Source organism: Agelaius tricolor, unplaced genomic scaffold (genome assembly GCF_023055355.1).
Source record: "Agelaius tricolor isolate 1412-34295 unplaced genomic scaffold, bAgeTri1.0.p SCAF_3, whole genome shotgun sequence".
In the NCBI taxonomy this organism is placed as follows: Eukaryota; Metazoa; Chordata; class Aves; order Passeriformes; family Icteridae; genus Agelaius; species Agelaius tricolor.
Window position 1 is genome coordinate 27280273 of NW_027269263.1, and position 27986 is coordinate 27308258.

At 38.2% G+C, this 27986-nt stretch overlaps 2 long non-coding RNA genes across 11 annotated transcripts in view; one reads left to right on the top strand and one right to left on the bottom strand.

Moving 5' to 3' along the window:
• Positions 1-27986, bottom strand: part of LOC139588217 (uncharacterized) — a 187530-nt gene that overhangs the window by 90888 nt on the left and 68656 nt on the right. For 6 of the 8 annotated variants that reach the window (XR_011678587.1, XR_011678581.1, XR_011678583.1 and 3 more), the window contains exons 2-3: positions 10213-10280; positions 176-275 (exon numbers count right to left, since the gene is read on the bottom strand). This is a non-coding gene — a long non-coding RNA (uncharacterized lncRNA). The remainder of the gene's footprint in view (positions 1-175; positions 276-10212; positions 10281-27986) is intronic. The other 2 variants (XR_011678586.1, XR_011678585.1) reach the window with 1 other exon arrangement.
• LOC139588219 (uncharacterized) lies at positions 6412-15043 on the top strand. 3 transcript variants are annotated; one of them, XR_011678591.1, is made up of 3 exons: positions 6412-9381; positions 10125-10458; positions 11214-15043. It is a non-coding gene; the product is annotated as an uncharacterized lncRNA (long non-coding RNA). The 3 variants fall into 3 exon arrangements; XR_011678590.1 differs by having other exon boundaries at positions 10125-10443; XR_011678589.1 differs by lacking the exon at positions 11214-15043 and having other exon boundaries at positions 6412-9200; positions 9279-9381; positions 10125-11193.

The following is a 27986-nucleotide window of genomic DNA, read 5'->3' on the forward strand; positions in this document are numbered from 1 at the left end:
CAGGTCTTAGCTCCTGCTACCAACTTCTTTCTTGCTACTCTTTTCCCACAAATATAGTTTGAGTCTACTGTTTTAACCATGTCAGCTCTCTTTTCTGCATCACCTCCTTTTGCTCCATCCCAGCAGCTGTCACTTACCAGTGTTCACTGCTAATGTCCCAGGTAGCTTGTCCTACCTTATCTATAGCTGTTCATTCATCAGCTTTTATCTTCAGCCAGCCCAACTTTCAGCTTCTTAGATGACAGCAATGGTGCAGTTAGTTAGATCCCATATAACTGCAGGGCAAAATTTTTCCAAAGGAAAAATAAAAGGCATAAGAAAGACAAAGAAAAGTAGATTGGTTCCTTACGCCCTTGCAACAGAATCTCTGTTCTCAACTATACATTTTTAATTAATACAGTTGTTCTTTAACTACCTCTTAATTGTTCAACTACCTGTTAAACTACCTGTACTTTCCAGTGTCAGTAAGAGCTTTGATGAGCATTTCACTGAAAGACCCTCTTGATGGCTTTCCAGCATTTATACTATTATAATAGACTGGAGCAATATACGGGATCCCTTGTTCCAGTCTGAGCAAAATACACACCTTAGAAATACAATTATATTTGCTGTCTTGCCACTAAATTCAACGTACAAGCATTTAGGAGTATTATAAAACAAGTGCTTCTTTCAACACATTAAAATTGAATTTAGGTCAAGATTTCTGCCAATCTTTAAAAGGCACAGTCCTGTTTCACATAGCCCCGACACCTGATTTTAAGGAATCATTCCAAGCTCTTTCTAAACTCGAATATCTTTCTCTTTGTAGACTGGTATGATTCATGCTTCTCCATTGTTATGGTCTTCTTTCTCTGGGATGTGCTTACTGAAATGCTGAGTTAGATTCTCAGCAGCAGTAAATGTACATTGCTTTACTAACTTTCAAGGTGTCAGGCTAAAATATGCAAGATGAGTGTAAGGGGCCCAGGTTTCAATTTTATCCCATCATAGGAAAAACAGATATCAACGTTTCTCTCCTTGGTACTTCTAGGCCACAGTAATGACAACTTCTGATTTTCAACCTCGTTTGATTTCTACAAAATATTCTTATCACATAAATATTAATTGTCTTTGCAAACAGGAAGATACCTGTTTATGCTGAGTACATACTATCACTGAAATACTTCCTAGGCCTGGGTTTTTCCCTCTGAACCAGATGCAATTCCTTTTCAGTGATTTAATTGCTTCCTTTCCATTTAATTACTTTGAAGATTAACTGCAGTCAAGTGTATTCCAATAATAGGCTCATCTACAAAGAACAGGAAGCTTTCCCTGTGGTCGAGGGAATTCACCACTTCCGACTGCAGCTCAGCTATTTAGCTATCAGGTTTCCCTTTACCCCTGGGCTTTATGTGTCACCTTGTCTGTTTGAGCATAAGGAAATGTCATGGGATGAACTGCTTATTCTTGAATTCACACACAGAGCTCCTGGCAGGAAATAGAAAAATCCTTCTTCTCCTGGGAGCAACAGATACAAATATCCCAGGCCCAAGTATTAAATTATTAATTATATATCATTAATGTTAATGACATCTAGAAGACTTTCCATCAATAAATTTCTTGGGGAAGAAAAAGAGTTAAAACCAGACAGCTTTTTATTTATGAATAATATTATCTGGGCAAAGATACTTTCTTGGACCTAACATGCATATTGCAAAGTGATTGATTCAATCTAGCTTTCATTGGAACCACTTCATTTCAAAGCTGGGACTGAGATTGTTGCTTTCTGTATGTAAAAATGGCACATCATGGGAATTTGTTTTCCTCTTTTTATGTGAAGACTGATTATTATTTTGAGGCAATTTGTGGTTTTGGGATTAAGAGATTTACAATATTTTTCTAACTTCAGATTACACCTAAATCCATCAGAAATTTTATGCTGAGCTAGAGCACTGTGACTGTGAGCTCCCTATTCCTGACTGACCCCTTGCAAGAACCGAATACAACACACACAGCACCACAACCTCTTGCACATCTGTTAATTAGAAGGGGAAAAGGACCAGGGAACATTCACAAATAGAATGGAAGAAATTTGCATGTAAAAGAGGCACTCTAACCCCTTCCCTATTCTCTAGCACAATGCTCCCTAGTATATGTGCCAAGAGAGGTAAATTGAAAGTGGTCTCTAGCTAATGCTAAAGCAAGTTATGCTACATTGGGTTAAGTAATTTTTTTCTGACAATGCTTGGCATATATTCTTAGTCAAGAGTGCTTTTCATCCAAAAGTAGTTGTACACAAAATATTTTTCTGCCTCTCAAATTCTAAGAACATTTCTGTTTATAAATGAAAGGTTTATGACTCACTAAATAACCTACATCAAGGGAACATTTTTGTTTTATTTTCTTTTTTTTTTAATTGAAACTCAACCAAAGCAATTTAGTCTCCAATTTATTCTTATTGGTAGAAAAACTACCCATCTTAAATTCAGTAAAACTGCAAATGAGTTTTCAGATGCTTCCATTTAATCAAATTTTGGAGGCGATTTTTGTTGTCTCCTTTAATCATAGATTTTGTTTCTGTATTTCCTTTTCCACTGCTTGTGGTAGGTGAAAGGAGACTTCTCTTTGTCCTACCCAGAAGACATGCTGCCTGTTTATTACAATGTACAGCAGTACAGTCATCGAAAATACAGATACGTATTGGAAATAGGAAGGGATGCATCTAGGTTCTTTCTGTGTGCTACAGCTGGCAGATTAAACAGTTTTATATAAGAAGGTGGAGAGGTGGCAGGGGAAAAACTTGGCCTGCTTTCCCCAGCAAAAGATTTCTTTTGCAATTAATCTGAAGGAGTGGGATGCTCATCTGCCAGTCTCGCCCAAAAGCTTCTCGAGCTCTGACTTGGGAAAGGAAGGTTTACCCACAAATGTGACTTTGAACAGCCAGTGCACACAGCTCCTGAGGCCGCTCTCAGGGCTAAATCCATGCCGTAGATCCAAAATGAAAATGTGTAGCCACAGCTCTCTCCATAGAGAGCAGCAGGCATGACTTTCCCAGGCATTTTCCTGGGGAAGGCTGTGCGAAGATCAGAGAACAGAATGAGAAACAATTCTTATCTCCTCCACTTGCTGTACCTGTTGTTGTGCACATGTGGAATGTGTTATGGAAATTCGTTTACCAAGGGATGATTTCTTAATTGGACAGTGGTGATGGTGTTTCAATTGATTGACCAATTGGATCCGTCTGTATCAGACTGTCTGTGAGGGTGATGAGTTTCTTAATAGAATAATACAGCATAGCATAGCATAGCATAGTATATAATATAAGGTATAGCATAGCATAGTGATTGATCAGCCTTCTGGAATCATGGAGTCAGTGATAATTATTACCCATCTGGGGGCCTGCAACAATAAAAATGTACCAGGTATTTACCCAAGCAGAGGAAGCTAGATGAATGCTAGACCATTCCACAAGCACATGGATTTGGGCTAGCCAGAGCCGATATCACCTCCTGGAGACCCTCCAGGCTAAACCAAGGCCAGGTAGGAAATACAGAAGGAAGCAAAGAGTGTTATTATGGGAAATAGAGGAAAAGAGAAAGCACTGAGGTTGATTCATTTAGGAACAGAAGTGAGGTGTTAAGTGTATTTTGACAAGGTGGTATAGACAGTTTGAGGGTAATTAAGTTTATTGTAGTGCTGGGAAGTTTGCAGTCTGATAATAATCCTGGGAAGTCCTTAATGCATTTTGATATATACCTGACTAGCATACCTTCTCCTGTGAGTTTTGAGACAGTAAAAATGCAAAAGTCCTGACTGAGGAAGAGTTTAGATAAGGACCCGCTGAGGGAAATGCTGCAGCATGAGTTTGCCCTGTGTTAGACACATGGGACCTAAATGAGGAAAAATTTTCTGGACATCTCAGTTTTGGAGAAGACTCAAACAGGTAGCATGCCCTGTGGGGCTCTTGAGAACCTGCCACCTTGCCCAAGTGAAAGATGTGGAAAAAGGTTCCACTGCAACCTTAGTATAAATTTGGTTTGAAAGATGATCAAGTACAAGACAGAAGCTCATGATTTTGTTAGTCCTTGACCCCATGGGACTAGGATGTTTAGGGAGAGCTACACTGCAGACAGAGAGCAGAGTGGGATTATTATGCCTCTAAATGTCTCTAAAGCCATCAGAGTCACTTGTGCTGTTTCCAATCTAATGGAGGTAAAACCTCTGCCAATTCTTAGCCAACAGCTTTACAGTTACACATAGCTATAAAAACTGGTCTTCATACATACTTTTTTTTACTTCTGTTTTACTCCAAGTGTATTCCTGTTCTTTAGCCACCATATTTGGGTACTACACAAATAATTAGAATAAATGTAAAAAAAACAATAGTTCACACACAGTGCGAATGGCTGTGCTCATGGAAAAACACTTAGAAGAATCAAGAATTAGCAGTGATCAGCAGTGGCTGCTACCAGGTCTATCTCATTTATACCAAAGGAGAGTTTCTGAATGCAATTGTAATAACATGTAAGTGTCCAGTCTTACTGAAGTGATGCACTAATGCCCAATACTGACTCATTAGATAAGTAAAATTCAGATTTACAGTAATGTACAAATGACAAAATAGTCCTTGTTTTATCTGCTATGCTGTGTCCTTCCAGCAGAACCAAAAACACAAACCAATTTGATTCATCACAATGCTCTAGAGATTCACAATAGCAATGTTATTTCTGCAAAAACTATAACTTTTCATTAGAGACTTCCAGTGACAGTGGATCTAGTCTTCCCAATCTAGCAAATGTTCCCAGTGTGCTCAGTTAATTTTATAATTAGAAAACATTTCTAATAACTTTCATCTTGTGTGGGTCAATTTAACTCTTTCTTCTTTTCCCATTCTTTGTGGATACACACAAAAGTATTGTTTCCTTTTGTACCAAGAGGAATGGCTTAATATTGTTAAAATTTCTTGCCTAAATGTCTGTCTGTCTTTCTTAGGCTTGATATTACCCACTCTTCCAATCTTACTTCTTTGTGGCTTCTATTACTGATAGAAACCAACTTCTCATCTTGCATGCATCTTGTGGGATATATTTCTGGTTTTTACACTATGAGCCGAATATTCATCTTTCCAAAAGAATCTGACATTGTTGATTCAGACCCAATATGTAATCCACTAAAGTCTTGAGATCTTTTGAAGACCTTACTTTCTGATATTTACCATCATAATGAATTTGTGTAACAGATGTTTTCTTTATTATCTTGCCCTTTCTCCTAATCTTGCCCCCATTCCTATTCTGCCTTGAGTTACATACAATGTTTCCAGTCCATGTCTGCAGACTTTTATTTTTACTGCTATCCTCCAATACATTTGGGGTCCTTCCTAGCAAGGTGTCAGATACAAAACTAATGAGCATTTTGACTATTCCACCATCTGTTTTGCTAATGAAAACCTTGAACAGAAGCAGATCTAAGGCAGACCCCCCACAGAGCCCTGAGTATAATTAGATTTTTATTAATTTCTCTATGGTGTGGTTTTGTGCCCACAGAATAAAGGCTATGTTTTTCTTACTTCAGACATGAGAATATTGACAGAGACTGAGTCAAAAACTTTGCTCAAGTAAAGGTACATGTGTTCCTCTGCTCCTCATCTGTCCACAGAACCTATAACCCAGTCATTGAAAGAGTGAATTATTTTGCTCTGATTTATTCTTGGAAAATCTATGTTGGCTTCTGGTTCTCTCCATGTTGTTTTCTGGGTTCTGAAAAGTGGTCCAAACTTATTCTGTGAATTGAAGTTAAACTGATTGATCTAATTCAGTCATCTTTTCCTTTTATTTGTACTCTTCAGATGAATAGACACTAATCTTCTTCTACTTAATAAAAGTCACAATAGATGGACTTTAATGTCTTCACAGGCAGAGAAATATGCACTTAACACCAAAACTAGGTATCTATCACACTAGAATTTAGATTGTGGTAATGTAAAAGCATTTGATTTTCTTTGGTTAAGGAGGATGTACAATATCATTATTCCATCTCCTTTACACCTTGAAAATGCTAATAGGAATAAAATCTTTAATGATATTTTGAAAGCTTTTGAGTGATCACTCATTTATGGCCATTATAGAGTAGAAATTTTGATTCTGACTAGGGTGTCTCAATGTATCTCAATGTCTTCATCAAGGATATTGTACAGAAATGTTTTATAGGTGTAAAGAGTCCAAGATTTTGGGGATGCACAATAAAAATTTTAAACTCCAGATTTCAGCTTTATCTTTACAATAGGAACAGAAGATGAGATCCACACAGTCTAAGTTTGGCAATAGAAGAGTTAGTTGCCTGGACTACAGTAACTATGCAGGCTCTCCTTCTGGGCAATGGAAACAAGCTGACAACTCCTTCCTAAAAGTGGTACAAAGCAGATGAGATCTCTTTTCCACTTTCTCTCATTGGCACTAACATGCAGAGTGCAGATAGATTTTGCCAGCTGCTTTCGGGAGACATTGAGGAAAGCAGGTGATGGGTCCCACTGCGAAAATTGGGGCTTCTTAGTGGAATTGCTGCTGTTATCTCAAGTGTGTGAATCTTCAAGTTACACTGACATCCCTGATGGACCAGCCTAGGATTCAGTAAACAGGCCAGTAAAATAAGCAGTTTTCTTGCTCTTCATGGTAGCCTGACATGTCAGAGTTCAGGCACACTAATAAGTGCATTTCTGTTGCTCTATTATATGTTAGTTTCAGTATATAATAAAGAAATTGCATTATGAAGACTGTTTATTGGGATGGGTGAAATATTTGTCTTATTTCTTCTGTGAAGAAATGAAGAAGATGGTGTACTCCACAAAAGAAGAACTTTAAAAAGGTATTTACCAATATTGGTCATACAGACCAATATTGTTCAGATCAGAAGGGATCCCAGTATGTTTCTAGACCAATCTCCTGCTCAAAGCAGGTGGGGTCTGCAATTAGTTGAAACCCTGAAGATTTAACAAAGGAATGGGACAAATTCTTAATATTTCTGAAGATAAGTCAATATATAGAAAATGGGAGCTAAAAAAAGCTTTCTCTCTAGTCAGAGAGTTCTGTACCTGTTATTTTAGGAATAATAATAAAAATTAGTAAAAAAAAAAATCCACAATATATTTTGTCATCTTCCACTGCAATTTTGTCATTTTCAATATATGCATACAAAAATTACTTTAGAATGATTTTCAGATTTGATAAACAGTTGGATGCATGCTTATTCAAAAAGAATTTTGTTTAAATGGTCTGAATTTTAATGCAATTAATTGTATTAGATTTTTCTTTCCTTTAGGTATAAATAAGCTGAAAACAATGAAACAATGCACAAATTTAATTTGGGGTTCCCTGAATTATTTCAGGCAAATGCAAAAAAAAAAAAAATTAGTTATACTTGTTTCATCTTTGTTCCTTTTTTTTTTTTTTTTCTTCCCACTAAGAATATTGCTTTGCTTGTTCTGGCTTGAATTTTTAATCCCTTTATCTTTTGTGGTTCAAGCATGAACCAAAACTGCACTGATTAGTCAATTCTAACTACTGTCATGAGCCAGTCAGAAAAAGGATCTTGGCCTAGATCAGCAATGAGAGGTGTACAAAATAGGATCCCAATCAAAGTGGTGTCAGCTCCTCATGATACTTCAGACTTCCATGAACTCACTGACTGTTTTCATTCCATTATTGGTTCCATGACTTTTTAGAAGATTAGTCAATCAACCAAAATTAATGATAAAGCAACCTTCTTCAGCAGAACCACCTTTTTTCTTGACACACAGTGTTGCCTTTTAACACAGAATTGCAACACTAAGTAAAATGAAATTCAAGCTTTTTTTGCCAGACTTTTACTTTCTGACACTGAGAGTCACCCGTGCATTAAATGAGTCCATTGAAACTGTTTTGGTGACATCTGCATCATCAGTTCACTTTTCAGGTCTGTGTTGTGCAAGGTACAGTAAGCTGTTTCTAAGCAATTCTCTTTCAATTCTCTTTCTAAATTGCAGATGTAAATACATATGTGGATATGTGTGTACATATATATATATACTTGACATTCAAGCTACATTGCTTTGAACTAAATCACCTGACAGACCTTAATGCTAACAGGTTTTGCACAGCACTGCTTAACTGATTCATATCCAGTAAAACAGCATCTGTTAGTGGCAGAAAGCATCTTCTACCTTATAAGGTCAAGCAGCTACTAAGAGAAAAGAACTTCAGTATGACAAATTCTGTTTTCACCAATGTGAATGTAAATTTTACATCAGTAAGTGAGAATTACTGGAGCTCTGCATTAAGTTGTTACTACTAATGCTGCAGGAGATCACGTCATGATAGCACTGTGTGTAGCCTCTGGAGAAAAACAAAACTGCTAATGCAATTGTCATCATAGGAAAATGAAAAATGCAAAATCTTTCTCTCTTTCATATTATCTACAGAAAATTATGTAGGAGAAAGTCATAATTTTTTTTGCTTGCAAAACCATGTAGAGATAGAAGTCATGATTACTCTGTGTAAACAGAAATCATATACTAGAGTAATCCCACCATTTTCTGTGGATCTATTTTTCTAGGTTTGTATAACCTGATTATGCTAGACAGATTTTGGAGCACAAAAGAAAACATATAATTGCCTTTTGTCAAGTCCTTTGGGTCTGAAAAATTTTGATATTAATCTTTCAAATTTCTAACTGCAATTTTGTCGTTTTCCATATCTGAAAAGAACAGAAATATATCAAATTTTGTTAGGGAAACAAAATATCTTCTTTTTAAAAAGGATTTTATTGTCTTTTGATATTTGGTTCATAATGAATGGAAAAGGACTCCCCATGCTCAAGTAAGAGATGTCCCACTTCCAAGCACCTAAGGGGGACACCACGTTCTCTATATTTCATGCACTGATATTACTGTTCCAACATTGTTTCATCCACTAGGCTTCATCCAGGATGATGCTGCAGGTGACTAATTTTATAAACAGCAATAAATTTAGTGACTCTGTGATTTACATCAATTGGACCATCTTGACTTGAAATGAAACAGATTGTGCTGTGCTCCACGTAGTTTGAAGGGGGCCTATTGTGTCATCCAAGTATTTGATTTCCAGAGCAGCAGAAAAAAAATATTGTATATAAATCAAATCAGTAGGAAAATGTCTCAGCTGAAGTATATTCTGGCTGCAATCAGAAAAAGAGGGCAGAAGTCTTCTAAGGTAAGTGTGAATTATTTAAAAATCTGCAAGTTCTGCAGCATTTCTCATTAGTTATTCAATCATTAATAAAATTCACAGGTCTCTGCCAGCATCCAATCTGGGATTCTAACTGTAGTGAGCAGTCAGAAGCTTGATAATAAAGCAGTTCTATCAAAAGCTAGAAGCAGAAGTCCACCTTGAGGTAGGAAATCCATTAATTTGAAGTCCTAATTACTTCCCATTTTTGTAAAATGTTACCTCTCATTGTAGATGGTGTAGAGAAAATTACTTGGAAATTAATTTTTCCCACAGCTCCAGGGATGACCCAACATGATTTCAGATGAGTACATGTTTGATTCATGGAAAGGAAGGAATCAGCCACAGAGGGCAGATTTTCCAAGCTGGGGCAGTACATCAGGATGCCATGGCAGGAGGGAGGGACTGTGCTTCACTGAGACGTCTTCCCTTCCCGATCTGTTGTCTCCATGTGAATGAGAAGCTTAAGAAATTTTTAAGGAGGCCTTTTTAAAAGCAAGATTTGTGGTGGATGAAGCTTTCATAAAAGCAAAAACATTAAGGAAAACTTTATAGAAAAGAAATCAAACCAAATAATAGCAAAAAGACAGGCTCAGAATTCTAATTTTTTTTTTTTTTTCAATTCTTATTCCTCACAAATCAGCACAGAAGTTATTGTGATAACACGAACGGGCAGACTATCAATACAAATGTGTAAATAAGGGAAAAATTAGATATCTTGAAGTTGCCTGTCCATCTCAACTATATCTCTTACTTGTATAAATCTCCTAAATCCTTTATTTTATTAAGGTATTTTAGCATTACTATGTATATAGAAAATTTATTTTAGCCTTAAAAGCCTATCTAACAAATATCTTTCTCTTTTTTAAGGACTCTACTACCTAATGTTCGGTCTTCCATATTTTGCAGGGGTCGGAAACATTAATCTTGAAATCAAATGAACTTCAGCTGATCTTTGGAAAAGAATGAGAAATAAAAGGAGAGGAAAACCACAGACCTGGTTAAGCTAATCTGTTCATATTCTGGAATAATTCTTGTTGCTCTCTCTGTGACATTCAAGTTCATCTGCAGAAAGAACACAGTAGTTCATGACTTTAGACCTTCACTGGAGAAATATTCATAGGTATCATTTTACCTTGAGTGAATGGAGTAGCAGATGACTCTTAAATTCCCCAGGAAATTTCCTTACATGAACTTAAAGGAGAAGAGGGAAGAAGTGAATAACCAGGTATATGCTCTACAGGTAAGAGCATATTTGCTTTGCCAGCACAGCATGTGGATGGATTACCATGTCCCAGCATAAAACACAAGCTGCACTTTAGGAACATTTAAAAAGTATTTAGTGAGGGGAGGAGTTGGGGAAATCTTCATGTGCCAGAGAGGAAAAAGTTCATAGACTTGCATTAGACTAGCTGTGCTTTAGTCTACCTATCCCTATTGCAACGTTGCAAACATAGATTTAAATGCTGCTGCAATTTAATATTTTTTACTATTATTCTTAGGAAATTTTCCTTCAATACAATGTGGATTTTCTTCTAAATGGGTGCTAGGAAATCTAGGATATAAAATGACATAACTATGCTGACAGGCACAATTAGTCACAGTGCATTTGTCAGATCTAAATATATCTATGTTATTTTATTTCATTGCTGATTTTTCCTAAAAGTTTCAGATTATCAAGTCAATTGTGCAGACATGCTAGAGTATGACACTAGGTGACACAAATTTTTGAAACATTGATAAATACAGATGAAGCAGAGAGGGATTAATGCCAAATCCAAGCAGATGTATTAGGAATCAATGTTGATTGCTGAGGAATGGCACACTAGATGGAGTTTCATTGAGTCTGCAAGGGCACTGTTATATTTGTGATACACATAAAGCAGAAGAAACAGCCCCAACACTAGATGGTCTTGTTACTTTTTGTTTAGTTCCTGAAAACCTGTCAGTGGTCAAACAAACTGAAATTGTGTCACATTGTCTTCTTCTCTTATGCAGATGTGTTAAAGCTCCCTAAGGACCAAAAATGAGTGCAACTTCTGCAACATCTTGCAGGTCTGACAAAACAGAAAATGACATAATGATGTGTTGTTCTCATGATGACTCCAGCTGATGGTATATAAAAGTGGCATAAAGGGTTTGTTTTAATAAAATTTCAGAATGTGATAAAGGAGTACAATATTTAATACTCAGTGAGTTTTGATGTATTGCCTTCATTTTGATCATTATATTCTTTTTAGTAGGAACAAACCCAAAAAAATGCACTGCAGTCCAGGGCTGGTGGATACATGACCTGAAGAAAGACCAGGACTGTAACAACATTGTAAACCAGGAGTACAGTGCACTTTCAAACAGATGGAGAGGGTGGCACGGGTCTCCATTCTTGTTTTTCCTGTTACAGTTCACTCCAACATAAGCTTGTCCAACCTCAACACAGAGCAGCAATGTTTATCTTGGGAAGGTATGGCACTCAGAGTGGTACCATGGAGAAGAAGAGGACAATCTTCATGGTCACTTAACAGATCATCACTGAATAAAAATTCATTGAATAAAATTCCTACACTGCCTTGCATGCCCCAGCTGGACTGGCTAGCCCTTGTTTTGCAGTGCTCTCTCCAGAGCCAATAGGCGACTTTGGCACCTGCAGGTTCCTGAGGGCCTAAAATGCCTGTGAAATTTTGTCTCATAAGCAAGACAAACAGTGGATACCAGTAAATGATGATCAGAATGGGATTTCAGAAGGAGCTCATTGCAAATCAACATGTCCAGATATAGCTAAGAGAAAATCACGATCTTCTGCAGTTACAACCCACAGAGGTATAAATACATATTGGTATGTATGCGCAATATGCATTGCATATAAGTGGAATTCATATACATGCAAAAAGAAGCTCATTCTATCTAGATATTCATACATGAGTCTCCCTTTCAATGGAAACTGGAGGCCCAAATTGCATCTAAATTGTGTGGACCTTCAATGCAGGAAACAGGCACCTTACCAACCCAGGAGAACCTACAATTTCCAATTAAGACAGGAGAAGCACAAGTCCCATATAGAACAGTTGTAGCACAATTCCCTTCCTGCAGGCAGCCAAGAAAGTCTGGTGCCAAGCTCTCATCCTGGTGCTGTCATTTCATCTCTGCTCCTTTTGAGGCATTAGCTGGAGGACAATTCCTGTTCTACATTAAGTGGACAGACTGCAATTCTGCCCATCCTTCACATGGACTTCACAAAATTATAAAGGCATACAGGACTCTATGTTCTTGTCTAGGCTTTAGAAAGACTCAATCCACAAAGCAATTTCATTTTGCCTATCTACAGTGCTTACATTTAAAAAAGGAGTTTCTAAAGTGCATATCAGAATATTGTTTTACTGTGAATTTATGTTAGAACAAGAAAGATCGAGAGAAGGTACTTGCATTTGCAGAGGCAAATACTCTGGATGCCTCTGAATTTTCAAGAAAAAAAGATCTTTCTAGGATCACTGAAGCCTTTGGGGTCATGGCAGAATGAGAAACTGAATGCAGACTTCCTGCACTAGATGAGGAATATAATCAGTGCCCCTTCTCCCTCCACTGTCTGTTTTTAGGAGAGCAGAGCTAGCTTTCCAAACCTGCCCTTGGCATGGCTAAAAGTCAGCACCTGAGCACACAAGGCAATGTGAGCCTCCATCTAATTTCCCCACTTATTACAATGATTTTGTTTCTTTTGATAAATGGGCAGTACATGAAGACATGTTAGTTCTCTAGGTTTCTAAATTTAGAGCACATGGCTTTGGTTACCCTCAAGGTGTCAGCACAGATATGGAACAAAGACCTTCAGCAGTCCATGAATTTGTTGTAGAAGTTTATTTTTTTAATCTTCTTAATGTAAAGTTTTGACAGCAAAGCACCAACAGTGTCATTCCCCAAAGCAGAACTACCAAAAGGAGGAAAATTTATTGAGCTTTTCTCAGGATGTCTCTAAAAAAGCAAAACTCCCAGCCAAGAAATGGGGAAATTTGCCTTCTCCGCAATGACACAAAAGTGATGTCTGGGATCCAACACTGGTATGGTTAAACTTCCAAATGTTATTTAAAATAGTAAAATGAGGCTCTAGAAAGTGTGAACTTCAATTATTTTATTAATTTTTAAAAACTCAACACGTATTAATGGCCTTTTACCATAGAATGAAGGCGTGGACATTTACACCGAGAATACAATTTGCATGAAACTTGGAGTCACAGTGGTACTTTCGGGGGTCTTATATAATTTTCATGAGGACATGTACTGCCTCATATAGACAAATTGTAGTGCTGTAAGAGGTTTTCAGTCGTAAAAATCCCTCGTGCCTAAAGCAAACAGGCCACAAAAGGTGTTGAGGAGAAGCTCTACTTGAAAAGATTGGTGCTGTCACGCCATTTATTTCTTTGTTGGCCTGAACAGATAGTTACAATCTACATAGAATAAATCCACTATCCTTTCTGAGATCCTTTTTGCAATACATGTTACCCCTTTTCTTGGAATCGCTGGTGCTCACTGCCTGCATAGAGTCAAGCTTCTAAACAAACAAAGACTCTTACATTCTCCATTGTTCGTAAGAAAAATCCCATCTCTATTTCATTAGTCATGTTGTTAGCTACATCTTTATTTTAGCCTAGACCTTGAAATTTGCAGTGTTCAAGTCCCAGAAGTGGAGGTCAAGGAAGCATACTGAGGAAAATGAATGGGCTAAGAGAGGAAAGTGCTATTCCTGGAGAAGCGATAATTTTGCAGTAGCAGAGGTAATATTTCTTTCTTTTTTTTTTTTTTTTTTGGAAGGTTTATTGCTGTTGTGTCTTAGGTAGCTTAAATTCTGGAAAGCCTCTTTTTGCCCTTAGCAGTTCCCCAAGTGTAGGAATGTTTTTTTCATTCATGTGAAACGCAGTAGGAGAGAGTGCAAGTTGTCCACCTTGTTAAGGACTTAACGATAGTTTAGCATGGTTTAAAAGGAATTGTTTTTCAGATGGAGAAGAAGGGGAGTTGTTTGACCTCAGCTTGAAATACTGGAGATAGGTCTGGAAAGTTTGTTCATGGAGTGCAAAACATAAAACCTGCTCCCCCAAGAAACCCTCTCTGGGATACTTCAGCATCTGGAATCCCTAGAGTGTGTGTGCATATGGATTACATTGCCTGCTGATTTAGAAAATGAGGCCAGCCACCTTTTGGTATATGCTTTCCAAGAAATCAGTCTCTCCTGGTACGTCACACCAGCAGGTGAGATAAGCTAAGACAGATCTAACAAGTCATCACAAGTATTCCTTTCTTAAACTTGCTTTCTGCTTTTACCTGGCAGAATTACAGTATCTTGAACTCCAGGATCAAGGTGCATGCTTCATCCAGTTCTTCTCACTGTAGAGAACACCTACCTGACCATGCTTTTTTCCAGAGGGATAGGTTACAAGCTATTTTGAAATATGGCTTTTTTCAAAACTGTTACTTTATAATTTTATATATTTTAAATCACCCATTCCCAAAAATCATAAGAAACAGGCATTAAAAAAGAAAACAAAAGTTAGTTTTGTGTAAATCAGGGGAGTAAGTGTAATGACCTTTGAGCACTTCATGTTGGAAAAGTGAACCAAATAATAAAGTGTTGAATAGAAAGCATTCTGGACTATACTTGTGTGTCCTATCTTCAATGGTAATATCTGCCTCAATAATTCACAGAAAATACCCAAATTGTTTTGTTTTGTTTAAGGAACACTATCTGGTATGTAGGGCAGCCTCTCCAGTGTCTCTTTTTCTATGACTTTTCAGGAGATGGCTAAGAGGTTTTATCCTTTCACTTCATACCTAAGAGCATCATGTTCTACAGACTCATATTCTGAAAGATGCAGTGATTCACAAAGTGGAAAAAATGAGAATAAAAAAATTGCTCTTTGGAATTCAAATACAAAAGCAAGAGCAAAAGCTGGCTTGTCTTTGTTTTCGCAACAAACCGACTACCATAATAAAAAAGAAAAGAAATAATGTCTTAGCAGCAAACTGACTACCACAATAAAAAAGAATAGAAATAATATTGGGATGTCAGGAGGATAAAGAGACTTTTATAGGACTTCAGGAAAATTAATTGTATCAATTTAGCAGTGCTGAATACCTAATAATGGTGAGCAGCTGAGAGTGACTCAGCATTGCATCAAGTATGCCTATTCTCTCAGGAAGTGTTTCAATTCAGCATGAGAAGCAGACTGTAACTTTTTTGTGATTGACAATGACTAAGACGCATAAAAGATGCTGGAGGATTGAGTCATTCTCCTTGCATTTCTCAAAGTGATAGCAGAAGAAATAATTCAAGGAAATAGACTAGCCAGATTCTCAAACTGAAGCAAATAACTTTTAAGACTTGAAGTGGTTTTCTAGGATCCTACTCCCCTTTTGCTGCCCCTTATTATTTCCAGAAGGCAATTAATTGTTGCTGGCATCCATCTCCAGAGCTTGTTCTACAGACCTGCAAGCTGTTGCTGGCTCTGGTGCCATCAGAAAAGCTTTGCCTGGTTCTGTGTTTCTGCGCACAAGGTGCCACAATTCCAGGAACGCTGCTGATTCCCCAGAGTTTGTGTTTTCCTGATAGGTAATGTCACTTTCACAAAAATGGGCTTTGATTTTCTGACAAGTTTTAAGCCTCTGCTGTAGCCAGATGCTGCAGAGTCCTGATTACCAAGAATTGCTCTTTGTATGTATCATTAAAAGACACAACAGAAGGAATAAAAAACAACAGTGTCCTGGAGAGAGAAAAAAAAAAAAAAAAAGGGCAGAAACAATCCTAGGAGACAGGAACAACTTATGTTTACTCTGTGAACTTAGACAGCACACAGAGAAGATCCTCCTGAGATGTCTTGGGGGACAATTCCACTCTGAGAAACACAGCAATAGATTTTTTAATTTACAATTAATTAATGAAATATTCAAAAGTGCATGGCTGTGGTTCTGTGACCATTTTCAAATGCCATTTCATTCATATTTCTGCAAAGATCACAATGATATGCAGGACGCACCACTCACCACTATTTAATCTGAATCAATGGAGGTCTTGTTTGTAAAGAATGTAAAGTCTATCTCAATATCAAACATGCTGATAGGAGTTCTAAAAGCTGAATCCTCATGTAAAAAGTTGGAGACAACATTTGAAAACACTGCATTATTTATTTTATTTTCCAAAAAAAGCACCAAGCAGTCACCAAAGTAAGTTTAAGTGAAGAAATACATAACCACTTGTTATGTATTACATAACAAATGCACTGTTACTCCATCCAGTCTTGTAGCCACATGAACTATGGCACTATACCATAGAGGAAAGACAAATGTCAGTAAAGATACTTTAAGACTCATAAAGTCTTGAATTTCAAGGCAGAATTTGATTTAAAGTGACAACACAAGGACTAGCACCAGAGCAGTCAGTCAGAGTTTAACTCAGATGACAGTAAGTGAACATAAACCACACAGAACTTTAAAATATTAGTACTTATTCCTGCTGCCTACATTGAACTCCTACCAATCCAGACAGCTTTAATAAGCCTTTATCATTCCTTTAACCCCTAGGAATCCACATTTTCATGTGTTCATGTGATGTTCTCAAGTATTGTGCATGTTCATGTCCTAACTTCAGCCTCAAATCACTGCTAAATGCACATCTGTGTTATCAGTGGTCACAGGTCTCTTGTTTACAGTTGCACCCATCCACTGGGCACAGACACTGCACTAAGTTGAGGCTCTGGCTGTAAAGCAGCAATTCCTTCTTTGCTGCAAATTGCTCCATTACAAGGAATGCAACAAAACTTACATGTAGAACTTACCTGAATATTTGTAAATCTCTTTCATGTCCCTCCAACCACTGTTTTCTTTTTATGGATGTTTCTCACTGCTAGTTAATCTGCATGCTGGTTCCCAATGTGCAGTGGGCTCTGTTTTTCTGAATCTAAGCTTTGGATTCATAACAACTACTCTAGATAGAATACATAGAATAAAATTAATTTTATAGGATTTTTTTCCCTCTGCCATTCTCTGGCTGCTATTCTGTGTCCTAGATGTTCACATGCTTATTGTCTTTTCAGCATCAATATGTAGTCTGTCTGTCAGAGGCTCCCCAACCGTGTTTCCTCCACTCTTCCATCTTTTGAAGTCCAAGGACTTCCAGAGCACCTGGCTAAAGAGATCTGATTAGAGGGAAACATAGGTTCCTGTAGTCCTAAAATAACCCAGTGGAAAAAAAAAAAAAAAAAAGAGGCATGGCTGAAGGCCAACAAGAACTAGGTAATGTATGATTAACTGTCAGGGAGTTTTATGTTGTGTGACTGCTCTATCTCAACTTGGGGAGGTTGTCACATGCAGTCAGCACCAGCTGGTCTCCTGTTGCTGTTTCTGAGAGCAGCCTTTTGAAGATATTTTCAGTGAATGCTGAGGCAGAGACATTTTCCCTTATGTGGTTGTATTCTCCTTTGTCACATTTTAACTTCTGCATAGGTAAAACCAGGAAAAGTTGGTATTCCATGGTGTAGCCACACTGAACTGAAAGTCTCTCTTGAAACACAAGGAGGTGTAACAATAAAGATTCTCCACTACTGCTGCCCATAAGCTTATTGGCAAACAATTTTGAACCCTCTCCTAAGACCAATTGTTACTCAGGTCGCTGATGGTCATTCCTGAGCTGCAGTGAACTGTATGAGTCACATCTCTGCTGGCACAGCTGCTCTCATAGCTGGTAGTGATGCCTGATCCTGGTGCTATACAAGCCACACACCACAGCTGATTTTTTATCTCTATAGATTTTTCTTGTTGGCTTTTCTATATCTCTAACCCCCATACCTTGTTTTTCATGCAAAACAAGCCCATTTTGGTATTCCACAGGAATAGCTTCAAGCTAATGGGCATAGCAGGGCACTGTTGTGTACATTTACCTTTGTTTATAGCATGTAAGTGCAGGCAACAGGCTCTGCAGTCAGGTCTCCAGTTCTTTTATCACATACTTGGTTTCATCCAAATTTACCTTCAAGAACATTGAAGGTAAATTCCAAAATTATCTTCAAAAACATTTATCTTTCCCAGCCAATGTCTTTGGTTTTTTAGAGCACTGATGGGATCAGATGAATTCATCCCATTAATCACTCCAGAAAATGAGTGTGCACAGACCAAAAGTTCAGTGCAAGTTGTATTGTCCATGTAATTTATGATGATTGGAGATTATTGAGAGACAACTAATTATTTTCACTGTTTGCCCTACAGCACTGTTGTTTGCTATACATTAAATTTGTTCCAGGTCCTGAAGTGGACTGCATTGTGACTCTCTAGACCTCCATGTCTTCATATGTTGAGGAGGGATCTCTCTGGAGCTCTTCATATCACTTCAATTGATGTGAAAGGTGTCTTCATCACATCTAAAACTTCTCATTTCCTTGCCAGTGGGTCTGCAAATGGTATGATGTTTGTAAGGACCATTTCGTTGTGTTTGATCATGAACTGTGCAATAGTAGCATGAAGCTGTCAGTCACTTCATTAATAAGTCTTTTTTGTTATCTTCTATGTCTCATGTACTATACAATAATACCTGATATCTTTGAAAGGACACCAAATTTCTATTTATTTCTCCTTTTAAATATACATAAAAGGGAATTTTACCTAGTCTGATATTTGCAGGTTTTGAATCTCATATGTTAAACTACTTACATATTCGTTCTTGTTTTCCTGAGGAAGTTAACTCTCCCAAACTTCTTGTTTCTAGATTCAGCACAGCAGGGTTTGAGCCATATTTTGGCCCTATCAATAAAGTCTTATTTAATGTCATAATGATGAATATACAGTGACATCTATACATAGAAAATATTCACCATTCACAGCAATTCTGCTTCTTACTAATGTTTTGTAACAAAATGTCCAGGTCTGTTATGCTACTAATATTAAAGGCATTCAGACTCTGGAAGGTATTATATAAAATGTTACTTATTAGAGGTAACATTTCCAGGAGAGAATAGCATAGACAATCATAGAATCATTTAGGTTTGAAAATACCTCCAAGATCATCAAGGAGTCTAAATATTATGCAAACACTGCCAAGTCCATCACTCAACCATAAACCATAGCACCACATCTACATGTCTTTCAAATGCCTCCAGGGATAGTGACTCAACCACTTCCCTGGACAGCCTGTTCCAGTGCTTTACATCCCTTTTGGTGAAGGAATTTTCCCTACTACCCAATCTAAGCTTCTCCTGAACAATTTGAAGCCATTTCCTCTCATCTTGTCACTTGTTACATGGAAGAAGAGACCAACCCCAGCCTCCTATCAGTCATTGTAGAGAATGGTAAGGTCTCCCCTGAGCCTCCTTTGCCCCAAGCTAAACCCCAGCTCCCTCAGCCACTCCACATCAGACTTGTGTTCCAGTCCCTTCACTAGTTCTGTTGCCCTTCTCTGGACACCTTTCAGCACTTCAATGTTTTGCTTTAGTGAGGGGCCCAGAACTAGACACAGCACTCAAGGTGCAGCCTCACCAATGCCAAGTGGGTTACAGCCCCTTCCCTAATCCTACTGGCCCCACCATCCTTCATACAAGCCAGGATGCCATCTGTCTTCTTGGCCACCGGGGCACACTGCTAGCTCACGTTCAGCTGACTGTCCACCAGCACACCCAGCTTCTTTTTCCTCTGGGCAGCTTCCCAGCCACCCTGTCCCCAGCCCGTAGGGCTGCATGGGGTTGTCGTGACCCAAGTGCAGGACTCAGCACTTTGCCTTCTTGAACCTCACACAATTGTCCTCAGCCCATTGATCCAGTCTGTCCAGATCCCTCTTCAGAGCATTCCTGCCTTTCATGTCCTTCCATCCTGCCAGCTTGGTGTCATCTGCAAACTTACTGAGTGTGCCCTTGATCCCTGCATCCATATTGTCAATAAAAGATATTATACAGGACTGGCTCCAATACTTTGTGAGCTTTTGGGAACACTCTTAGTGACTGGTCACCAACTGTATTTAACTCCATTTACCACCACTCTCAGGGCTGATACGCCCAGCCACTTTTTCACCCAGGGAAGACCACATCTATCCATGTCATGCTTGACAATTGTGAGGGAGACAGTGTCAAAGACTTCTAAAATCTAGGTAGACAAGATCCACAGTCTTCCCCTCATTCACTAAACGGGTCACCTTGTGTAGAAGGAGGTCAGATGGGTCAAGAGGCACCTGCTTTCACATACCCACGTTGGCTAGTTTGGTTCAGAGTCTCACTTCCCTTTAATAGGAACACCCTGATAAAGAGCAATCTTTTGTTGGGCGGTGCTTCTTCTTTCTTCTCATGTGTTTGTTTGCAAATGCTTGGAGTATCCATAAGTCCCAGCTTCCACTGTTTGGTCTCTTTTGGAGGGAAGTGGGGGGAAGGAAGGGGGAAAGTAATTTCATATCCTCAGATTCCACAGTATGGCTAACCAAAAAAAAAAATCAAATAACTTATTAAGACTTTGGGAGTGACTTCCTAAGTTAAAAAGAGCTTTCTTTTTCCTTTATTAAAGACAATAATGTAATGTAGGATTTAAAATTAGACAAGTATATAATCCATAATATTGCGTTTCACAATGATGACATTTCTTCATAGGCTCCGAATCAATTACAATCCATAAGCAAGTTGCCAGAGAAATGGAAAAGTTATCTGCAGGTGGTGGTTAGAAGCCCAAGCAAAGATGTTCTCATGGTCCTGATTCCAAATATGAGGCTGAAAGTGTCAGCTCTAGGGTTTGTATAATGTCTGGACTAGAGCGAATTGATAGAGATGTTGAGATTAGTCAGATAAAAGGACAGAATGTACATGGTTTGTGTGGCCACACCAAGTTGATGATAGGGAATAAAAACACATTTTAGGAAAAGACTGTGTCATGTCAGCAACAATGCAATACTCATAAACAGTGAAAAACCCATTCATACAAGTGTGAAAATATTCAGAAAGGGTTTAATCTGAACCATTAAAACCATAAGCAAAGTTGGGCCAGCAGCAGAAGGAATGCCCTGGGCAGTGTGGGAGTTAAAACATTCACATTGCAAAACAGGGAGTGCAACATTTGGTTAAGAGCAAGGACACTAACAGGAAATGGCAGACAGGGAGTACTTGCAGAAAAGCACTGAAATGTCTCTGTTCTTACTGAAGATTTTGATCCATGTATCATGGATTGTTATCTGCCCCCTTTTCAGTTAGAAAACAAAAAAAAAGAGTAAATACAAATTTGCAATTACATTTCAAGCAGCACTGCACAAGAGAGACAACAGTTAAACAAAAGCCCTGTTCCCTGAATCAGTGAGGGTGATGCTGGCAGCCTAGAGAAAATAAACGACTACGTGACACTATGCAGCCCTTGGAGATACACTGCAAGGAGCTCAGTCAATGACTGCAAGAAACATTCACCATCAGCTGACAGAAAACATTCACAGAAACAAAATACGGCCAAGGGCCTTCCCAGAAGGCAGAGCAACTGCCAAAGGATGGTGAGAAAATGAGGAGCAACTAAAACATAGTGATGCCTTTTTGATCAGAGATATGCATAACTCACCCTTTTGTCCTCCCTCTCTATCTCTCTCAGAATTCCCAGGTACAGCACACCACACTTTGCTTCTTCACCCACATTCCTTGTTTTTTCTCACACTGAGCTCACTACTTTCTCTGGCAGAGATATTTTTTATGCTACACTCTGTTACTGTACAGGAATGAAGTCCTGTTATATATAGATTGGATCCAGTTTTAACAGAAGAGTTGCTGATGCCTCTCCTTGGGCATGCCCTGACAGAAAGCAGGTGGATTTTAGTCTGATTCAAATCCTGTTTTCAGCAGCCCATGATCATAGTATGGACCTGAATAATTTTTGGAGATGGGAAAAAAAAACCCCAAGAACCATTCTTTTTCAAAGTTTACAAATAAAGTTATGTTTGGACAGAAGGCCTTTCTGGATCAGAGAAAAGTGTCTGTTATTAGACATTAAAACTGGGATATTAGAATACAAACATGATATAACCTCAGCCCTGTGACCATAATAAGCTATTCTGGCAACGAGAACAACTAGGCATCAGCCTTCTCATCTACAACTGTATGTCCAAATATATATGAATTTTTGTCTCTGATCCTTCTCTGTCCAGAGTCTTGATTGCTCATGAGAAATCTATCAGTCACCGTGTACACAGTATGTGGATAAGCAATTACCATGGCAGTTTGTCCATCAGACACACAAAGTGACATATCCCATGCAATTACCAATATTAGTCTGTGACCACCAGTCTCCCCTGACCTGGGCTGGGCACCCTGAGACAGTCATTGTGGGGAAGTTCCCTGACAGAACTTCTCTGCCCCTGAATCCAGACAGCAGCTGCCTTTTCCATCCCTCATTCCCCTCCTTCCAGCAAGTGTAGGAATAAGGAATATCTTCCTGTGGTATGAGCACAGGTGGCGTGGCAAAACCAACTGCAGGGAAGAGGCAGAGTGACAGTGTGTATTCATGTGTGTGCATCTGCCCTCTGCATGGGGTAACTGCTGGCAGACAGAAGACCATGGAGATCAGAGGGTACCACAAGATTTATCTTGCCTTTTTGCCATTTTCTGCTGTCCTTTTGTCTCTTATCCCTGCAACCCATGAATTCCTCAGCCAAAACAGAACTGTGGAGTCCCCTGTGGTGAAGCATGGATGCTGGATACCAGAGTACAGCAACTACCAAAATAAATTGGAAAGGGATCTGGAGAAGGACACAATGATGATCTCTGCAACAGGCCTGGTTCTGGTATGCTGAGAGTACTTTCTTGTGCCCGTATTTTTTCATTCTTCAAACAATATCATTAGATTTGTATTCATTTTTTGGAGACTGGTGAGGGGAGAGGTCTCAAAAGAATTTCTCCAATTCATTTTCTGTCATCTGTCTTGTTTGATAACAGGATACTTTCACAAGCTTGCCACCTTCTTTTTCTTCCATTACAAAATGAATTGGTGGTAGCATTCAATTCAGTAAAAGCACATTTAAGAAGCCTGCTGAAGAGCATGATCAGCATTTCTGTGTTTTGGCTTACAGGAAAGTTTTGCCCCAATTCACTCATGTTCTGAGAACAAACCAGGGAGTTAAATTTATTATGCAATTCCTTTCTTCTCCTACAAGTAATTCTTAAAGACTTCAATCACAAGCAATTATGGATCATTTCCCTGTGAATAATTTGTTTTCTTTATCTCTGATAAACCTGTATTTTTTTCACTGCACCAGCTGATTGTGCTTTTTATTAGAATGAGACACAACAAAGCCTTGTCAGCCCAGCCACAGCCTGGCACACTGTGAGGTGCCAGGCAGGAGAGTTGAAGAAACACAGTTAATGGGCAGAAGTTCAATACTTCTTCATGAAAAATGTGCTAATCTGTTGTTTCCAGTGCCTTGAGAGACATGGCTTGTATAGAGTTAGGAGGAGAAAGTAGACAGGAGAAGCCAAAAAATCCTTCTCAAAAATAAGAGCTAGACTTATTTCCAATATATTTAAAGGTAATTTTAAATGTCCCTATCACCAAAATATAATTGAAATACAATAGAAATTTCAGACTTTCACTGTCAGTGATAGGCACAACAGCCAGTCTTTTAAGCAGGCCTTGTCATTCAATTTTCTGAATATGCAGCTTCCTTTCACATAATATGTGAAGCAGAAATTTAAATCAAGGAAATTCTGTTAAAGAAACATCCCATTTGTTCAAATGATCTAGTTATCCTAACATCTATTCAGTATATGTCTTGTAGAAATTATAAAGTGCTGTCCAAAGATTGTCTTCTGAAAATCATAATCATTATATAAGAGAATGGTCTATTTGCAAAATAATTACAGTTTTGAAAAAAGAAGACATAAGAGAGACATATCTCCTCCACATCATCACTGATCAGGTTGAGGATGCCCATCCTCTCATATATTTTTTCAGTGATTTTTTTCCATTTTGCCATTGATGTGACTGATGTATTATAAGAAGGAATGTTGTTACAAACCATATTGAAAAGTATTTTCTGCTGCTTTTGTGAAGAAGGTGGCTGGTATTTCACATGCATTTCTAAGTATAGCAAAAAACTGTCAAGAATTCCAAGCTTCACTTTATTTCACTGTTCTCCGCATATAAAGAGACTTAATTCTTAGTAGGCCTGGATGAAGCAGCTGATGGATCTTACAGTGCTGCAGATAAAGAGGAGATTGTTAGTGGAAATAAGGAGTCAGGTGAAACTGAATCCCTTTCTCTTTGCCATCTGAGGCATGTGTGATCTTGCTGGCTGCAGCTCTTGATATGAAACGCTAGAAAGAACCTTGTCCGCATTTTTTCTTCTCCTCTCAGTCTCTTTAATAAAAGTCTTGCTGAAAGCTGTAAGAGACAAAGAGATGTTCCATTTCACTGATGGGGGTGGAATCTCCAGGGGTTTTTTTGCATGTGTACATGACAGATGGAAAATGCTTCCAAAGGAAGTCTGCACAAGTGGCAGCCAAGCACTCCATGTGCAAATGCACTTGGTAAATACAGAACGAAAAATACCTTGGCCTCCTGCTTGAGAGCTGCCTTATTTTGTACCTCTCCAAGCACATGAGTTATCTCTTTATTATGATAATGTCTCATGGCAGGCCCAGGTCTCACAATTTGAGCAGCACAGGGTGCACCTGAGTCCCACAGGTAGCTGACTGCAAACCACCACTGACTGCCAGAGTTGATTCCCCAATTCCACACCCAGTCCAGGAGACACATGGAAATATATTGAAGTTTGTATTATATATAATAGATTTGGTTTTTTATTATTCATTTCCTGAAACATGGTTTAAACAGGTTCAAGACATGGGTATACATGCTCTGTTATTTTCCACAAAGTCTGAAACCTTAGTTCCAGGGCCTCTGCTTTCCTTCTTAGTTGAAACGTAACCAGACACAGTGATCTTGATGACTTCTTGATAAGCTCAAAATTGTATTCAGCACTGATCAGTCAAATTTCAGCCAGGATAAAAAACTGTTGTTTTGTTTAAAGCCACCTCACCATGTACTGTCACAAAGAAAATGCAGCACCATAGTTTCACCTGAGATTCTGATGTTTGCATTGCTCAAGAATGAGGATTTTCTTTCTCCAAATACCAGTCATGGAGTAATTAGTGTTTTTCTTCTCATCTCCTGGTTGCCATTAAAATGGCCAAGTCATCTTCTTCACACTTTGCTCTCTTCCTCCTACTGTTTTCTTCTTGAAAGGAACCCTCTCCTCTTCTATCACATCCAAGTTACAAAGATAGAAAGACATCAGAGAGATTTCATCTCCAGCTTCTTAGTTTTCAGTCTGATTTCAGAGTTAGATGCTTCATGTTTTCTATCTGTTTTTCCTTCACTTTTGCCAGAGAAAAAGAAATATTCATCTCAAAGTCACACTTTGACAGGCAGCACACCTGTAACCTGTGGGCAGTCAAAGATAGAGCCAAAAGTAGCCCTCACTGGTTACAATCACTAAATAATGACAGGAAAAGTTTTAGAAAAATCTGAATTTGTCACTGTGCAATAAGGTAATTCTTAAATCTGATTCTGAGCAGGAGGTCAGCAATCCAATTTTAATTTGACAGACTTACTGCTCTTCACAGAAGTATCCTTTAACTGTTATCTCCGGGATAGATGCATGAAAATTGTTTAGCTATGTCTCATCTAAAATTTTTGTGATTCTTCCACTCAAAATAATTGCATTGGCACCTAGCAAATGCAAAAGAGGATATGCTGAAGAACTTGGATGGAACATGAGAAACCATTATTCTGCATCCAATTTCTCATAATAGCTCCAAGAGCAGGCCAAGGAATAATGTCCAAAAAAACACCATAACCTACAGAAAGTGCAAAACATTTTGATAAGATGCCTATTTTTGTAATAAAATAGAACAGGAATATTTCTTAAGAAAATATATCTCTTGTAACATTGCTTCAAGAGAAAAAAAATCTACTTAAATTTTTAATCTTTTTTAGAAAAACAGGTTTGTATCCTTGCCTCGGTGAGAAATCTTAATGGTGGGAAATTTCTTTTCAGTGGTTACAGTATATTACACAGAAAACTGAGCATGACCATGCTGGACAAAAATAAAAAATATGTAACCCTCAGGTATTGTTCTGGCAGTGGTCAAGAGCAGATACTGAGGGAAAAATTTAAGAATAGTGGGAGCATTCAGGACTTTATCTTAAGAATATTCTCTCATTTTTTACCAGTTTAGTACTCAAGGATTTCCTGAAAGATAAGCTGTGTCTTTGTGTTTAACATTTTTCAGGTATTTTTATCCCATGAATGCATCCAGTTGCTTTTGAAATCCAGCAGTTGATTTTTGAACTCAAAATTATATCAAATATCAAATATTGATCCAGGGGCAATACCAAAACCCTGTTCTGTTACACAAAACTAAAAAAATGTATCAAAGAAAGTACAACATATGGGCTTCTTCTACAAAATACATATATAAACTGAAATGAAAATTCAAAAATTAGCATCAGAGATGCTGGAAGAGAAAATTATATAGGACAGACAGTCCTAATGATCAGTATGATAGTTCCTTATCCAGCCTCGGATACTATTAGCCGACCATAATCTCCAAAAGAGAGATTCTTTTGCAAGGTGCAATCACATAAGAAATGTGGTTTTAATTACCAAGAAACAAAAGGACTTCGATTTTACATCTTGCCTGAAAAACAGCACATAGAATAATTATACTGAGATAATTATTCATTATGGACTCAGCAATCTGACACCTACTGATTCACCCACATCATTTTATTGTAGTGCCCACATTTTCCTTTGAGATGCCAATCTACAGGCTTGATTTCAACTTCATTAAGGCAATGGAAATGTTTAAGATAACTTTAAAGTAGTATACAGCAGAATTTGCACTTCAATCAAGCTCGGGGTTTAGTCAGAGAGTTCCCAAAATAAGTAAGGGTGAGAATTAAGCTCTACCTCACTGTGTCCTTATTCCCCTGTACATAGCAATAGCAAGGTTCCAAGAAGCAGGGCCCACAGGGACGTGGTGGTTCTTCCAAAATTTTACTTGGTTCTGTGTAACTGATTTGCTTGTCCACATCCTCTGTCCTGTTTATCCGCAAAGATGTGTCAAGACCAAAGCCCTAGGGGATATGGCTGCAGATCTGGCAATGATCCCTGGAATAGCCACTGGTGCACAAGGGAAGGAAAACAGGGACTGGCCAGGAAATTAGAGTTGTTTTTATTAGCACTTTATTCACCCCAATCCACCAAGCAGTTCTTCTCATATGGATTTAATTACAAACTCAGAAGTAAATGAGGGAAAGTGTTAGACTTTGTTTCTTTAACGCATATCTAGGAAACAGCCAGATACCTCAGTAAAGTTATTTCTTATTAGTGCATAGAGTTAGCAGAGTTTTGCTCACGTTCCAAAACACCAGAGGCATGCAATTTTTTAAGTGAATGTCTACAAGCATATTTACTATGCAGGATTACAATACCCCTCCTGTAAGCAGATTTGAAATTTACATTCAGCAAATGAAAAGTCTATGGAAAACTTATCCTGAAATTTAGTGAGCAAACAGAGTGCCACTCCCACTGTAAATTGGAATTAGTACTACCAAGTTTTATGTATTTGTACAATTCAGTCAGAAATTCCCTGGGCTCCCTCTCAGCAGAATGAACAGCAAAAAACATGGTGTGGTTTAATTCATGACAGGATGGAGACCTCACAAAAGACATTAGGCTCGGACAGCTACACATGTGTTATCTCCACCAGTGATCAATGTGTAAATTGAAGT